Here is a 12,284-nt window from a genome sequence, read left to right as displayed (position 1 = left end):
AAGTCAAGAAACATTAAAATCGCCATATGTGGAAGCATACTCTACATACACCCCCCCTCCCCCATACCCTCATTAACAGGAACGTAATCCTGAGCTGTACTGAACACAATATAAACTTGGCCGATCGCCCTCCCCATTATTTAATAAGGGCACATAATTAAGTTTTCCTTTTGTTTAGCTGATGCTATTACTGGATTAACTCTAATGAAATATATCCATAGTAAATAACATTTGGCATATGTGGGCTCCCTGTAGGCTACCGCTCGACACCGTAATGTTTGAAAAAGTGTACAGTAGCGAAACTTTTTGTCGCCTTCTATGTTGTAGATGAAACAATATCTATTTGCTGATGTTTTAGTAGTGAAAGAACAAATTCGCTGCTATTTATTCTTGTAAAATATTTTAACAAAGTTGAACTTGTCGAGGGACTCAAGTGCGAGCTGAAGTCTTGTATTGTTACAAATATTAACATTCGTGTCCACCCCTTCTGGGATTATTAACAAGCAATCACAACATACTAATCCACAATAGCACTCTCGTCAGAATTCTCAAAGGATTCTGCGTCTGGATAGGTTTCTGTAGTTTGCTTGTTATGAATAGAAAATTGGGTAGTGACTTAGTTTAGTTTGTATTTTTAGTCAGTCTTCATTGACAGAACGTGGGAAAAAGTTTCACATGTCGATATTGAGTATATCTACTAAAATAGCGATAGGCTATATATTTACTTATATTGTCTCCATTTTGACTGTTTATTTTATATACGAACATTATATACCCCACACATGTAGCAATTTATCTCCAGTTATTCATTTTTCTATATCCATGTGACTGGTCCTTATTGTTAAAATAAGTTTGATTTGTGACAGTAAGTCATTGATGCTTTTTGCTGTACTTTCCTCATTTAAATGCTCGTTTTACCCATTTCAAGAAGTTCTTTTATGGATAAATAAATAAAACAATGCAATTATTCCTATCCTATACATGTTACATTCTGCGTATTAGTTAATATTTATCTACATTTTGCATACTATATACATTGCTGTTAATGTACAGTAATAATATTTATTATTGAATTATCTGTAAATTGTATTTAGGAGTACAATTAAATATCATTAATTTTTAATTCACAAGCGTACAAGAAGAAATGCACTTATTTAGTTAAGGTATTTTGGGGTGGGGAGCGTTCCATAAAATAATAAAGAGTATACAATACGTGAAAAAATCAATTTCCATGAAATATAATGTTACAAAACTTAAAGGTTAATTTATTCTGAGTTCAAACTCTTTCTTTTTCGTGGTAATGGCGTGTAACATATTTCATTGAAGATAACATCTGTTACGTAATATAGTGAGGTATCCCCGCTGTATTTTATATTTTAATAGAGATTAATGCTGTCTCTGTATGACATGATATAATACTAAAACAATGAAAGAGAAACTGTTGCAAGATTTATATTTTGATAAATTTAATATACGAACATTATCCATTTATATTCCACAGATAAATGAAGATAAATTAATAGGTAGGGGTTTTTTTCGGATATAGATTACCTTCTAAAAACAATATGGATTTTTTGTTCATTGTGTTTCTTACTAATCTTCACTTGACATGATATTTAATAAGTATAAATGTATTTTTTTTAGAAATCATTACACGACATTGATTTATATATTATGTGCGTTATTAATGCATTGCATGTCTTTGAGTTTCACCCATATTTGAAGGTGGGGGCGCTATCATTGTAGCCGCCTTTTCCTTGATCCAGCTGGAACGAACATGTATATCGCACGATTTCAATTGCACATCGAAGCTAATTTTAAGAGCATTCAATCTAAATAGGAATAATTTATATGTCTATTAATGTGAGGTTTGGGAATATGAAAAAAAAAACACAGAAAAAAAAAACAAACAATACTTGTAATGATTGCACCATAGTTTGTCCCAGATTATTATTTATTAGATATCAACTTTAGATGGATGATTTTAGAACATTAATGAATTAATTCTTTTTCTTGAGTTTCTAAAGTATATTCTACGAGCATCTCTAAAGATTCCAGTTAATGTATTTGGACGACGGAAATATGATTAGTTATTGATGGGTCTCTTTTAACTGTCACTCCAAGAAGATGGTTACATGAAAAGACCACAATTCTCTTCTCAAAGGTCAAATATTTAACGCCAATTACGTGTCAATTTGTCAAAAGACTATTTCACTTACAGTCACTCGGAAACAGGAAAATCATAATTTCGCAATTTTGTAAACCTCATTTTCTTCCGAGAAGGCATCTCAATGTCTTAATATTTGCAGAAGTTCCATGTTGGGGATAGAGTTGTCGTCCCTGTGAACACCGGAACTCTTTGAAATGGAGGTAATTAAAGTGAGTCATATCTGACTAGAAGAGTCAATATTTGAGAATAAATTCGATTTCGGTAACGGATTTAAGGTCCACACTTAACCAAATAATCTGGTCGTCTCTAAGACTCGTTCTTAATTAGAAAGATATTTTATAATTTCCTATTTTGAAGGAGTTTTTGTTTTATTATATTCTCTTTTATTTCACTCATAGCCATAGATTACATACATAGTTTTTTTGGTTTTTTTAGGAAAAATTGAAATGATGGTATAATTTTTAGGCCATATTTGAGACGAGAAAGCTATTCTACTTTATTTTATTATGGTCTTGATTATTCTATGAAAATTTATGAAAAATTCACAGGCCTATAAATATACTAAATAGTAAGAGAACTAAAATAGTTTTCTTTAAGTAAACTAAAAACGTTCACGTAAAACCAATAAAGAAATGCCCGAGGTGGTGAATGCTGGTCACAGCATAATGCCGTTTCACAAGTAGTTAGGGGTGTCTTTTTATATACTTGAGTATATACTGCATGATTTGACGGTCTTCTGTGGTAATTAACGAGCCCCCTTCTGCTTTAAAACGCTAGCCTAATCAAGTAGAGAAAGAAACGTTTTAAAATATTCTCAATTACATGTCGAATGAATAGACCACACAGGATGAAACTCTTTACACGGGGATTATAAATTAACTAGAACTGTTATGGCGTAACAATCGCCTGTGGATTTTCTTCCCAGTTATATCTATTAGAGTAAAGTATTAATCCTAAACACTTGCTTCTTGTAGGTGGTAAAATAATATTTTTCCTTAAAGGCACAACAAACCAGGTCGTCAAAAATATATTCTGATGATTCCTGAGTTAGTCAATTACTGATATTTTTAAATGAAGGCAACATTTATTACATAAATCGCAAATCTGTGGATTAAAAGAACTCATAACTCCTTTATTAAATCCTACAAAGGTCCAGCAAATTTCAAGAAATTGCTAATTGTCAATTTCCCCGATTTTTGCTGTGATTGCTGCCGGAACAACTCTCAAACGATTGGTGAACTGACAGCAATCACAGCAAAAATCAGAGAAAACCCCAAAAACGAATGTGTTCGAATAATTGACAATTTTGCGCGACGTCTGCAGGTTTGCCTCCAACGCCGATGGGCCATTTGGAGCATATTTTGGAAAGAACACGACTTTTACGCTAGGCGACTAAGATAACTGAAACTTTGGGGAATGGTCGTACACAGACTGGAGTTTAAGTCCTTGCTAGACCTTTGTAAAATTTAATAAAAATTTTATGGGTTCTGTTTTTTTTCTTTGTGTGTGGGTGTGTTTGTGTGGGTGTTGTGTGTGTGTTGGGGGGGGGGGGGGTCACCCTGTATTACAGATATGCATGGCGAATGATAATATTCGAAACTGTCGACTTTTAGCGCCAATCAATATGGATTTGGGACGGAGGGGGTATCATTTATTAGTTTTAAAGGGTTTAGGTCTTTACGTTCGTGATTGCGGAAGAAACGTAGTCAACGGCTTGTTGATTATCTGCCATATTAAAAAAAAAAGTCTGTTAGCATAGATGTGATGACGTATTGCGAGTTCATTTAAATAATGACTGAGCTGCCTTGCCTACATACTGAACAGCACTGGGCCCAAAACAGAGCCCCGTGGCACACAACATAAAAACACCATTTACACCTATATAAGAGCAAAACTATGAGCAAAGCCTCAAATGAAGCTGATAAATCTGAGCATATCCAAAGTTCAACTGATTTCCTTATATGATTCAAGACTTGTTAAGGGTTGTTTTGGGTACCATAACGATGCCTGTGTAGGCCGATGGCAGTTTGTAGAAAAGGCTGTTGGTTTCTAATGTTCAAATAATCTAATATTAACAGATTTCTCGGGAACTTTGAAAAGAAAAGACAGATTAGAAAATGTTCAATACTGTTCAAGGCTTTTCTTGTGTAAACTTCTTTAAAAGAGGCTGATTTGAAAATAGATGGAACAGTTGAAATTTGTAAGCCAGCTGTTATTGAACTGTATGTTGACTTTTGATTTACTATTAAAAGTAAATAATAACATAATTATATGGATACAAATAATAATAAATTGCCAATACATAAACAGCTTATTACATCTAATATTTATCCTCGAATAACATTTTTCTCAAAACCTGCACATTTAGTATATTTCTACTATAGCGTCTAAAAAAGGGAGTATAAAAATATTCAAATAGATCTTAATAAGTATACTTTAATACAGGGTGGCACCACGTTACATTTTCAAAACATTTCAAAACCGCTATTCAAAACAATTAGCTTGTAGTGAAGCAAAAACGTATGGTATTGAATTCTGTTTTCAATTGCTTATTGTAACACCAAAACACATATCGTGTTCACTCAAGGTGGTACTGATTGATCGAGTCTTTAGTCTTGGTGACATATGTCGTATTTCTTCACGTGCGATGTGTTGACGTGACTTAGTAAAAAAAATCTTTTGAAAACAGGGATCAAGTTTTAAGGGTAGGGTGGCCAAAAGTCAAAACAAATCCAAGAATATCCGCACACGATCATTCCTACACTGAAGTAATCAGTAAATTCTTTTTTTTTAAAAAAAACAACCTTGATATAGTTACATCTAGTATTACGAAGTGAAAAAAACGTGTTAAAGATATTATTCGTTTCATATAAAACTTAAAATAGATATGTACATAATTTGAGATTAAATTCATCGAAATCTGCACCTTTTCAATACAAAAGTACGTCTTTTAATAATCGGAAGAGACTTCCAGATAACCTTTTATCAAAATGATAGAGTTGACAATGTTATGACTTTAATTAAAGTCAAGTGTAATCACCTGCTTATTTCGGGAATTAGACTTTCCCCTCACTCTGTATATAATTATTTTCTCACAGTGTTTTGAGCAAGCTTTTGGATGGATTTAGCGCTCTACAAATGTACACTATTATTATTATTATCATTACCCATTTTGTATTATAAATTGAATACTTTTTATTTCACCTAATGCTTTATCGCTACACCTTTCAAAATATGTACATTTGGAACATAAAATAAATTTGTCAAAAATAAATTAAAAATAGCTTTGTAAAAATGTTTATTTGTGCAAAATTTATTGATAACCTTCTAAAATGTTTATTGATTATTAATATATAATAAATGACGTGTAAGAGATACAATGCTTGCTACCTGTTTCTCTCTAGCATAATGGTTTATTGTGAAAATACTTACAAATATTTATAAATGAACATAAATCAACCTCGACTACTTCTTGTAACTGTATTTTAATATATCTGGGATCTATAACAAGAACATAATACGCAAGAAACCACACCCGACGTTGGTTAACGAACAATAACTCATATATCATGGCATATAATGAGAAACATAAACAAGAGAAAGATTCCTACATCGTATAGTATGTAGAAGAGGTAATAAAAACGTCATTAGACGAATCATGTCTATCATCGGCATCAGATCATAATTTCACAATCATTCAGGACCGAGGACGGGGAGGTTTCTAACTACACTACCAACATTCACCGGAAACATTGCCTCATTCTCTGACAGAAAATGACTGGGAGATTTATGTGAATAATTTCGACACTCTAAGCTTAAGTGGTAATGATAGATTGCACAGACGTTAAACCGACTGCAAGCTATATGTTGCCCCATGTCTAAGAAGTCTCGCTTGAATTTCCAGAAATGAAATTGAAACCCATTGTCGTGTTAATTAACAGTTACAGAGGAAATGTGAGTGAAATGAACAGCTGACGTTCGTAGATTTCACCGGGGATGTATATTGCATGGTTTAGATCTAGTGGGTATGACACACCAAAACATACCTCCCGTGTGAGTTTCCACTTCACAAACAAAACCAAATACATTTCAAGATTTGAGGGTCTTTAAGGACACTTATTAAAATACATATGTTGAAAAATAGATTGATGCTATAATTCACGTCGGTTTTATACCAAGAAATTTCTCTTATGAGAGGTAAATGTTGAAATCTTCATAGCAATTTTCAAGTATGTAATATCAAACTAAGTCCAGGTTTTTTAAAGTTTAAACTTTCTATGGGAATATGTCCATGTCCCATAAAACTCCTTTGTTGAAGCTTTGGTCGTTACAAACTTATCTGCTCAAGTTACCTCCCTTTATTGAAGCGTTGACTATGTCTGTATGGTGGCCAAAGTTTAGCTAACGTCAGAATATTAATAATCAAATTTAAATCAGTTGTTGGATAAGCTGAAAACAGCTTCTTTTTTTATTACTTATTTTACTTAAAGGAGCTAAATCTCTTAACTCAATATTTCCATAATACTAGAAATTAAAACACGAATTAGAATTCAATATTATTTAATTTCAATCAATATTGATGCTGTTACCTTGCCGTGAATATATGGGATCCTAATATCCAATATTTAAGGCGCAATTAACATTTTATGATTAGTACACGAGTAGTGTATTGTATGGTTTCGGGGGCCATTTTGGGATGAACAAAAAAAAAACACACTCTACAAAACAATGTGGAAGTAATTAGTAAAGGCTGATTCACAAACGGCAAAATAATAATTAAAAAAAAACGTGTAGAATGGACTAAGCAGGCGTAAATGACTGCCGTTCAATTTGAACTGTTCACGTATTTCAAGGAACATAATTGATTAGAAATTTCAAAATTGTTTTCAAAAATTGAATATAAATTCCTTTACATACATTCATATTACAATTAATATGTGCTTCTAGAACTATTTTCGTCCATTTCAAGGTTCCAAAAAATACAGCCATGCACCCTTTAATTTCCATCTTTCTGTGTCGACAGTGGAACACAAAATCGGTGTTATCTTATTTCAACAAATTGCTATCCAAATCAAATCACCTTATAAAAGCCAGTGAAATCGAAAGAGTTATTCCAATTAGCTAATATATTTTGATGATCTCTTGTATTTACGAATAAGGTGCGGTAAATAAGTGTATCGTAAAATAAAAAGTGATTAAACTCACATTCAGATTTATGTTACTTGGCCCACACTGATTTGTGTATATACAAAAATATAACAAAGATCCAGTGATATAACAGTAAAGGTGGCATATTGGTTTATTTTGAACTTATATATGTTTCATAACTTTGCTCTCGGGCTAGTGGAGGTAACTATAACATGGAGGGTAGTGCATGCCAATGATCGTCACATTAGATAGCTCCCATTGACATAAACAAACAATATTGGAGAAATGTAAGGTGTCCTGCTGGGAAGCTTTAATTACACCCCATCGTCTCTCTATATGCCAACAATGACAGTAATACACCCAAAGAACCCTATACTACAAATATTTGAAATATACAACAGGAATTGTTCAATTACATGTCAATCATATCATGCCTGTTTCACGTTGATGTCTATTTCATTAGCTATTGTCGGTTTCAGTGTCGCCATTGGCCAATTATTATAGCGTTATTCGCTCCCTGGTATAATTTTAATACATCCGACCTGATGAGATCCAAATGCCATATAGTCAGTCTATTGGAGAACGGAAACCGACCAATAATAACATAATGTTCAAATGTCATACACACAGCTTTATTGTCTGACTCAGTGTATTTTACTAATTTTTGGTAAACATATCTTTCCATGCACGTAAATACCTAAGCTTTTCACTTTTTACAACAACCAGTTCTAAAGTCAATGACTATTTAACTATATCTGTTTTAACACAGGGTACAATTTTAAGGATATACAATTACTGAATTAATACTAAGCGATGTTTCAACGAGGATACTCTCGTCTTTATTAAGCAAATGATAAGGTATGTGAATAGTAGGCAGATATGTACAGAATATGCAACACAAATAACAATCAAATACAGTTTCAATGAACGCTGTCTTATTTATGAGATAAAATCTCTGGCTGAAAGAATGTTAGTCAGTTAACAAAATATATTCTCACCGACTGGTCACCACAAGGCAAGGGATATTTAGATAAGGCACTTAGTACTCAAATAATTAAATTGATGGGGTTGCTTGTTAATTTCTTCTATGGACGAATCAAGACATCAAATCTTCTTTTGAGATCTGAATTTCCTCTTCGTACAATCTTGGTATTGGTTCACTATTGACTCCAAAAGTTCCAATACGTGCTGACTTGATTCCACCGCCGGCTGTATCCTAACGGTCGAATTAAGAGATGAGATAGATATAATGAGATATGATATTAGAACCAACTTCAAACGAAAGTAGCAATACAGTTTTAACCCGATTTGATCACTTTCCTTTCTACTGCTAATAGAAGTTTTGACGAGATGAAATGAACCAGGTGTCATATCTGTTCTTGGTTGATAGTTTTGACGTACATACCTCCCGTTCGTGGTAATCACTTCCACTACCACTTGATTGACAAGTTAAATAAAATGTAATCATAGCGAGCTTTAAAACCCGTCATCAGAAATAATTGTTTTTACCCTCATCTTTTTTTATTTATTTGTTACACCATTTAAAACACACTTTCAGTCAATCAAAGAAAATAGCCGAAACCCCGATGTTGGAATCGTGTGATAAGTTTTCGATATAAATATTAGGTTTTTCTTGATTCTGTTTGATAATGTTATTTCACGTAAATCACCGGAATTTGGGAGTTTATCGGGATTTTCGGACGTGGATTCCCCTTGTCAGTGGTGCAGGACGGAGAGCCTGCCAAGGACAGCTGTCTAATCGTTTGGATGTGACGAAAAACCGAGGTAAAGATCCCTTGGCAGTTGGAATTCATAAGAGTAGGCCTTAGTGCCGTTGCCCGGGCAAAATTTTCCTTATAGCACACTGTATGGCGTATGCCCGTCTTCGTTAGCCCAGTATAGGATCAGAACACTAGGACATAAATAAAACTCCATTTCATTTCATTTCATTTCCTTACCCTGTATGGACAAGGTGTTATACTTATCTCCCCTTGGATTCATTTTTGAGTAAAATTCCATAGTTATATTCATACTATAAAATAACTGGTTCAACTATCATTATTTCAATCCAGGATCAGAAATACTAGTTTGGTTTACAAGAATGTAGATATCTCATAAATAGGTAATGGATACAAAAATCGTATTCTATCCTCCTTACACTAAAAACAACAACTTTTTTTGTAATATTATTTTATTCTTTTTATTTTTATTTATTAAAGAAAGGGTCCGGAACTCGGATTGTCCAAAAATAATGTAAAACTTTATTTTTCGAACATCAGTCTAATAGTTTAAAAGATATGATCCGTTAAAGTTCCAAAATTATCACCTGTCCGCGGATCGGAAGAGAGTATACTCCGTGTTACTAAAAATAGTCGTGACGTAGTCCGAGTTAGCATTATTTGATTCATTATGGCCGCGTTATCAACAATGGATCGCGACAGCATTTCAGAATCGGAAAGCGACCATCATGATATTGCATCGTCCGAGTCAGATTCCGACAGAGAATTATTCAATTAATCCAAGCCGATCTTGTGGCAAGAAATTTAGAACCATATCAATTCGAGTCGTATATTTCTGATGAAGAAACAGAAGAGGAAGGCAGGGATACGGGAACTACGACCGATGCAGATGAAAGAAGGTATTTCCACAAACTGGTCAGTTCAATAATTCGTTTGCACTTAGGGGTCTTTAGCAGTGGATAGAAGCTGGGGTATCCGGAGAAAACCCACAAGGTTGGACAAACGACCCTACTCGGTACTCCCTTGTCATGTTTAAGCGGGGAATCGAAACCACACGACTTGAATCAATGTCAGACCTTGTGATTTCACGCGCACGTGTTAAACCACTAGACCACCCAATCCCCATGTATGTTGTTGTATATTGTATATATCGGTACGGGAAATTTGTTTTATAATAGGCCTATATAATAAATTAAATTGTTGTAGCCTAAGGTGTGTTTTTTTTATCAGACATTTTTGGCAGATAAAATATCCCAGTTGGCGGAAAAAAAATATGAACATTTTTTTATATAAAAATTATTATCCATATTGACGGAAAAGAATGGAATACAGTGTGAGCCCTGATTGCACGTATTCAAATGCGACCTGGAAAACTGAGACTACAACAACCTCCGAGGCGAAAAGTCGAAACGTCGCTAATAGCGTGGTGTGTTAATTTCCTAATTTCTACTTTTCGAGTTGCATTTTGGCTTGTATAGCGTGTTGGTGCCTTCTTACTGACATCAATAAATACAAAAATATGACTAAGTCGAAAGTCGACATGACGGTATACAAGCCAAAATGCAAGTCGAAAATAAGAAATTAGGAAAAAACGCGGGGCGCTATTATTGCTGTGTGTTATTGCTTAATTTCCTATTTTCGAGTTGATTTTGGCTTGTAAAGCGTGTTTCGCCTCACATTTTGTCGTAACTTCTACTTTTCGACTTTTTGACTTCCGTGTTTTGAAGAGGCGAAAAGTAGAAATTATGAATGGTAGTTATAAGCTTCCATAGTTTATAACTTTTTATTGTTTCAAAACAATAGCACAGTGATGCGAATCATGTGAAAATTTGGCACCTTTCCAAAAATGCACAAGGAATATTTACCATAGGCCTACTTATGCTAGTGCTGATTACCATGTCCTTGTTTAGGTTTAGGTTATTATCTTTTTCTTTTTTCGGGGGGGGGGGGGGTCTATTCATTTAACAAATCATTTATTCCATAGGTGTTCTTGTGGCAGCTGTACCACTATACCAACAGAACAAGATATTATCTGCTGCAGGGAAGTTGATTTAGTTGGAAATAAATGTGAGGAACAGGGGTTATATTGCCATCTTTAGCACCCTGGTTTTCACCCAGCCTGTCTGAATGCCTTTGTTTTAGAAACTGCATATCTACAGTACAGGCAACAATATGGTGACACAGAAGAAACAGGACCAGAGTATGTAAATTAAATTAAATAAATATGTCTTGCTGGAGGAAAAGGCCTTGATCTGTCTGTATACTCATTTGAATTGGTATTATCAATTACATTAAAGAAAAATATATATATGCCAATATAACATAATGCTCCTGGCTGTATACAGGTATCTTTTTCTTACAGACGCAGCCGTTACACTACATATAGACAGTTTGTAAGATGGTGTTGGGGATACCTTGGGGAAAAAAGTTCGTGTGACATTGCCTTCCTGTGTTGTGACAAAGGTTAGAGAAACATTTCCATCACAGGATTATATAGGATTTATACGAATAAAAAACTAATTCTGAAATTTTAAACTTATTTATTTGGTAATCGTGAAGTATTCAACTTCACTGCTTCATCTTTTAGTGGATGAACATAACAGGAGCATAATGGAGGTGGGACTCTCAAAGGAATTGCAGTTCTGTTTTGATTTTCACACTTCCGCTGTACACTAAATGAGCCTTTTAACATACTCTGAAAGAATATAAGACAAGTGTTGTTTTTTTTTATTGAAAATAAAATCCAAACCATAACTCAAACAACAATTTCAAAAATGTTCCATTGAAAGCAACCGTCTCCATTAGCCCAGTTGGAACAGAACAGAAGGACGTTAAACCCAATTTCATTTCATTTCATTGAAAGTAAAAATCATTATTGTTTTGAAATTTCATCAGATTACATAATAAAACTTGAATTATTCCAATAATACATACTATAAGATGTTGGCTCTTTGCACTCCCTAACTATATAATCTCCTTTTTATACGCCCACATTTTTATGAGGACGTATATTGTCGTCGCCCCTGTCCGTCCGGACGTCCGTATGTCTGGACGTCCGTCCGTCCACAATTGTTTGCGGACTCCCTACAGGTCACAATTCTTATCCGATTTTGACGAAACTTGAAATATAGGTGTATCCCCCAAAAGATATCGGCTGCTTTCGATATTGGCATGTATCGGATCGAAACTTCATGGATTATGGCCCCTGATTGTACGAAAAATCACGT

The 12,284-nt window shown here is 34.0% G+C and overlaps 1 pseudogene; it reads left to right on the top strand.

Moving 5' to 3' along the window:
• Positions 1–5,739: 5,739 nt before the first annotated feature.
• On the top strand, positions 5,740–11,577 carry LOC126821441 (uncharacterized; annotated as a pseudogene).
• Positions 11,578–12,284: the final 707 nt, after the last annotated feature.

This window comes from Patella vulgata, chromosome 5 (genome assembly GCF_932274485.2).
Source record: "Patella vulgata chromosome 5, xgPatVulg1.2, whole genome shotgun sequence".
Lineage (NCBI taxonomy): Eukaryota > Metazoa > Mollusca > Gastropoda > Patellidae > Patella > Patella vulgata.
Note: the sequence above shows the minus strand (reverse complement) of the source record. Positions and strands in the feature narration are given on the sequence as shown.